Consider the following 5,879-nt stretch of genomic DNA (forward strand, 5'->3'; position numbering starts at 1 on the left):
GAAAATATCTAAAAAAAAATATGTATCAGAATACAAAAAAAAAAAAGAATATACAGTGGGAAAAAAGAAGGCATTTTCAATAAATAGTTCTGGTCTAACTGGCTATGTGTATGCAGAAGAATGAAAATAGACACACATTTGTCACCTTGAACAAACATCAAGTCCAAGTTGATCAAGGACCTCAACATAAAACCAGATACACTGAATATAATAGAAGAGAAAGTGGGAAAGAGACTTGAACTCATTGACATGGGGGAAATTTTCCTAAACAAAACTCCTTTCAGCTCAAGCTAAAGAATTGATAACTGGGACCTCATGAAACTAGAAAGTTTCTGTAAGGCAAAGGACATAGTCAATAAGACAAATTGGCAACCTACACATTGGGAAAAAAATCTTCACTAACCCCACATCCAATAGAGGGCTAATGTCCAAAATAATTAAAGAACTCAAGAAGTTAATCACCAAAACAAAATCAAACAACCTAACCAAAAAATGGGGTATAGAATTAAACCAAGAATTCACAACTGAGGAATCTCAAATGGCTGAGAAGCAAGTAAAGAAATCTTCAAAGTCCTTAGTGAACAGACAAATGCAAATCAAAATGACCCTGAGATTCCACCTTACACTAATCAGAATAGCTAAGATCAAAACCTCAGGCATCAACACATGTGGGAGAGGATGTGGAGAAAGAGGAACATTCTTCTGTTGCTGGTGAGATTACAAATGGGTACAACCACTCTGGAAATCATGGAGGTTCCTCAGAAAATTAGAAATAAATCTACCTGAAGACCCAGGTATACCACTCTTGAGAATACACACAAAAGATGTCCCTCCATGCCTCAGTGGCAAGTGTTCCACTATGTTCATAGAGGCCTTATTTGTGCTAGCCAGAAGCTGGAAACCACCTAGATGTTCCACAACAGAAGAATTGATACAGAAAATGTGGTTCATCTACACAATGGAATACTACTCAGCTATTAAGAACAAGAAATTCTGCATTTTTGCAGGCAAATGGATGGAACTAGAAAAATATCATTCTGAGTGAGGTAACTCAGACCCAAAAGGATATGCATAGTATGTACTCACTAATAAGTGGATGTTAGCCAAAAATGTACAGAATACCCAAGATACAGTCCACAGAACTCAAAAAGGTCAACAAGCTGAAGTGCCCAAATGAGGATGCCTTAGTTCCACTTGGAAGTGAGAAGAAAGCAATCACAAGTGGGGATGGAGGGAGGGACCTGGGAGGGCAAGTGGACAGGGAAAGGAGTAGGGGGCAGAGGGGAACCTAATTTGGTATTGGGCGAGGGAAAAGAACTAAAGCCATGAGTGCCAGCAGAAAAAATGGAAACAGGCAACCTCAGGAAATAGGAGGTTGGGGAGACCCTCCTCCAGAATGCAAGAGACCTGGGAGGTGAGAGACTCTCAGAACTCAAAGGGAGGGACTTTTGATGAAATGCCCAACAATAAGGAGAGGGAACTTATAGAGCCCACCTCCACCAGGAAGAAAGGGAATCAAATTGGAGAGTGGGGCCTATCCCACAGTCACAACTCTGACCCATAAATGTTCCTGTGTGATAGAATTATAGGGATAGAAATGGAGAAAAGCCTGAGGAAAAGAAGATCCAGAGATAGGCCCAAAGGGGGAATCCAGGTCAAGAAGAGTTCCCAAGGCCTGACACTATTTTTGAGGCTATGGAGTGCTCACAAAAAGGAACCTAGCATGACTGTACTCCAGATGATCCAACAAGCAGCTGAAAGAGTCAGAGGCAGATAGTTGCACCCAAACAATGGACAGAAGCAGCTGACCCCGGTGGGGCAGTGGGCAGTTCTGACAGCCAGAGTCCAGTAGAGCAGCCACCTCATAACCCAGATACCCACTGAGCAAAGTAATTTGTTCACAAGGAATTGTAGGAGTTCGGTGATAAGCTCCTGAGACCAATGGCTCAGATTTCAGCCCAAACCCCTCACAGCTGCCCCTGCACGAGATATGTGCTCTATCAGGCAGACAATGCCTCAAGCTCCCAGTCATCTGACCACAAACCAGGCATGCCACACCCCATACAATAAAAGGGGTGGTTTGTCCCCTCCTCACTCTCTTCCTCTTCCTCTTGCTCTCTTGTTCTCTTACTTTCTCTTTCTTGTTCTCTTATTCTCCCCCTTCCTCCCTCTCTTTTTGTTCTCTTCTCTTGCTTTCTTTCTCTCCTTTCTCTCTCTCTCTCCTTCCTCTCCTTTCCTTCTCTCTACTCAACCAACGTATTCTATCCTTCCTACAATAGAATAACTCATTCATACATTGCCTCCTTTTTAATTAAGGCACCGTGCAGCAAACAGGTCAGCACTGGGGAGAGAGAAAGACCCCGGCCTCAGCAGCAGGCCCCCTGTCTCCAGGGAGAGAGATAGTCACAGGCCAGGCTGCAGGCCAGCCCCCTGCTTTAGAACAACATACCCCTGTTGTTGAATTAGGGAAAGACAGAAAGAAGCTGAGGAGGAGGGCAACCCTGTAGGAGGACCAGCAATCTCAATTAATCTGGACCCCAGAGATCTCTCAAACACTGGACAACAAAAGAGGCAGCAAACACCAGTCAATATGTGGCCACCAACACACATACAGCAGAGGACTTCTGTGTCAAAGATGATGCACCTAACCCTCAAGAGACTGGAGTCTGAGCCGGGTGGTGGTGGTGCATACCTTTAATCCCAGCACTTGGGAGGCAGAAGCAGGCAGATTTCTGAGTTCGAGGCCAGCCTGGTCTATGGAGTGAGTTCCAGGATAGCCAGGGCTATACAGAGAAACCTTGTGTCGAGAAAGAGAGAGAGAAAGAGAGAGAGAGAGAGAGAGAGAGAGAGACTGGAGGCCCCAGGGAGTTTAGTGCCATGGGGTGTGGGAACATTCACATGGAGAATTTGGGGGCAGAGGAGGTACGGGATGTAGAGCATTAGGAGAATGGAGGTAGGGAAATAAAGTTTGGAGTGTAAAAAATAAAGTAATTAATTAACATGAAAATAGAAAAAATACAAAAAACAAACACAAATAGCCCATGAAAAATATTGTCTTTTATCTGAAGAGTTCCCAAAAGTAGAGATAAAGAAGGTAAGAAATATCTTTAAACTTTAATCCTATCAATTACAGAAATGTAAATCAAAACAACTTTGAGATTTCATGTTGCTCCAGTCAGAGTGGCAAAGATCAATGAAACAACTGACCTCAAATGTTGGAGAGGATATTGGGAAAAGGGGACCTTCATCCACTTGTGGGAGGGTTGCAAACTAATCTAGTCACTCTGGACATCAGTGTGGAAAACCAAATAAAAATATAAAATAAATCTATCATATGACCCAACTATTCCATTCCTTCCTAATGCCCAAAGGATTCTATCAACCCCCTGCTCCACAGATACTTGTTCATCATGTTCATGGAAAACAACATAAATGTTCTTTAACAGACAAATGGATAATGTTGCCCACAGACACTATCAGAAACTACTAGCTCCAAATCCACATCCAAGAATATAATTCAGAGTATCTGAAGAAACTATAAAGGTAGAAAAGGGGTTGCTCATGGCTTAGTGGTTAAGAGCACTAAGAGCACTAGCTGCTCTTCCAAAGGTTCTAAGTTCAATTCCCAGCAAACACATAGCAGCTCACAACTGTCTATAATGAGATACTTTGACATCTTCTGGCATGCAAGAAAACATTGCAAATATAACACTCAAAAAGTCTCTGGGATAAAGAAACAATAGGTAGGAGAATATAAGTGATCCAAAAGGGAAAATAGGTGTTTTAATTGGGTGTAGAGTGAGAAATATAAAAGGAGATTGAGAGTAAAATAACAGAAAGGGTGTCTGGAAAAGTCCTAAGAAAACATGGTTAAGTTATAAAAGAATATATATATATTTGTGTGTGTATATATATATATATATATATATATATATATATATATATATATAGGAGGGTTGAGAACTAGTCTAGTCTAGTCACTCTGGAAATCAGTGTGGAAAACCAAATAAAAATATAAAATAAATCTATCATATGACCCAACTATTCCATTCCTTCCAAATGCCCAAGGATTCTATCAATCCTGTTATATATATATATATATATATATATATATATATATATATATATTAGTTTAAATGAAATTTTCTAATTTAGGCTGATAATGATCTCCACAATATGCATAGACAGTTTTTTTAAAAGGCATGAAATGTTCTTTTTATATCATAGGTTATTGTTGTCTTTGGATGCCACCCAGAGATAGAAGAAGGTAAGTCCCTATTGTACTTTGTACATGGACCTACAGGACTCAAGTTGGATATGATCTGAATATATAACTCTTTGAGAACTAGTTTTCATAATACTAGAAGGCACCAAACAAGCTTCCAAATGAGGAATGATATCGATATTCGTTTCCAGTTATTAATGCCTATGAACCACATTGATGACCAGCATGCATGATAACCCTAAGGATACAATAATGACATACATACTTTGGCAGTAACTGACAGCTCTCTGATTGAACTTAAAGCCCATTCAACAAGACATAAATAATGCCTAGAACTGGAAACAGCAGAAAGAGAAGGAAAATTCTGGAAGGTTACAGGACATTGTCAAAATATATGATATACTTGAAAGACATTGTTTTGATAACACTTGTGTACAATGAGTATACTTCAATAAAGAATTTTAAGGGGCAGCAGTATGGCTCAGAAAGTAATTCACTTGACATCAATCTAGATGTCAGACCTGAGTTTAATCAGACCTCTCATGACAGAAAGGACAATTCAATGTTGTCTTCTGACCTCCACAAACATGCCATGTGCACCTACACACAAACATACACACACAAAAAAATAATTAAGTAATTAATTAAATTGTAATAAAAATTGTAATTGTGATAATAAAATGTAATAAAAATCATGAGAATTTATGAAGAAAAAAAGGAAAATGGAAAATATGAGCTCTTGTAAGAAAGTGAGAAAGCCAGCAGGCCATCCTGCCAGAAAACCAGGCAGGCTGTGCATGGACCCCTTCCACTCTCTTTTCCCCCAGACCCAATTCTCAAGGTCACTGCTAACTCTACAATATGACACCAGGTGCAGCCTCCCCTCCCCACCTTCCACATTGCTCTGTATCCCACAGACAATACCCCTGGCCTTCCCTCCCATACTCACCAATATGTCCCAGTTCCCAGTTCAGATGGATTTTCTCTGTTCATCCACAGACCATTTCTGCCAGAATACCAGGTAGACAGTCTGCAGACCTTCTCCACTATCTATTGCCGCAGGCCCAATTCTCAGTCATCCCTAGCACTGCAACAGAACATGAACTTCAGCCCTCCCTCCCTTCCTACCTCCCTACCTCCAGTCCATGCCTACTGGGTATCTCACAAACCAACACCTTCTGCCCCTCCCACCCCTGTGGTTCTGTACCAGCCTCCAACTTGGACAGAAAACCCCTACTCAACAACAGGCCATGTTGGCCTAATAAGCAGGTAGGCTGCCTGTCAGCATACTCTACTCTCTCTGTTCCCTAGACACATTTCTCCTAGCACTACAACAGACTACATCTCCCCCGACTTCCTACCCCTACCTCCAACATCAGCAAACATTCCCCTCAACACACCAGCAAAGTGTTCAGTGAAATAGGCAGCAAGCTCTCTGAAAATCTAGAAAGGAAATAGAAAACAAGGAGCATTAAAAAAATGTACTGAACAAAGACAAACCTAGAAATCAGTAGCTAGATCTATAGTCCCCAAAACCCAGATGCCTATACACTGGCATAAGAACATAATCAATACCATCCACAGCAATATGTCTCCATCAGAACCCAGATATCTGACCACAACAGGCCGTGAATATTCCAACATAGCTGAAGCA

This window comes from Mastomys coucha, unplaced genomic scaffold, assembly GCF_008632895.1.
Source record: "Mastomys coucha isolate ucsf_1 unplaced genomic scaffold, UCSF_Mcou_1 pScaffold20, whole genome shotgun sequence".
Taxonomy (NCBI): domain Eukaryota; kingdom Metazoa; phylum Chordata; class Mammalia; order Rodentia; family Muridae; genus Mastomys; species Mastomys coucha.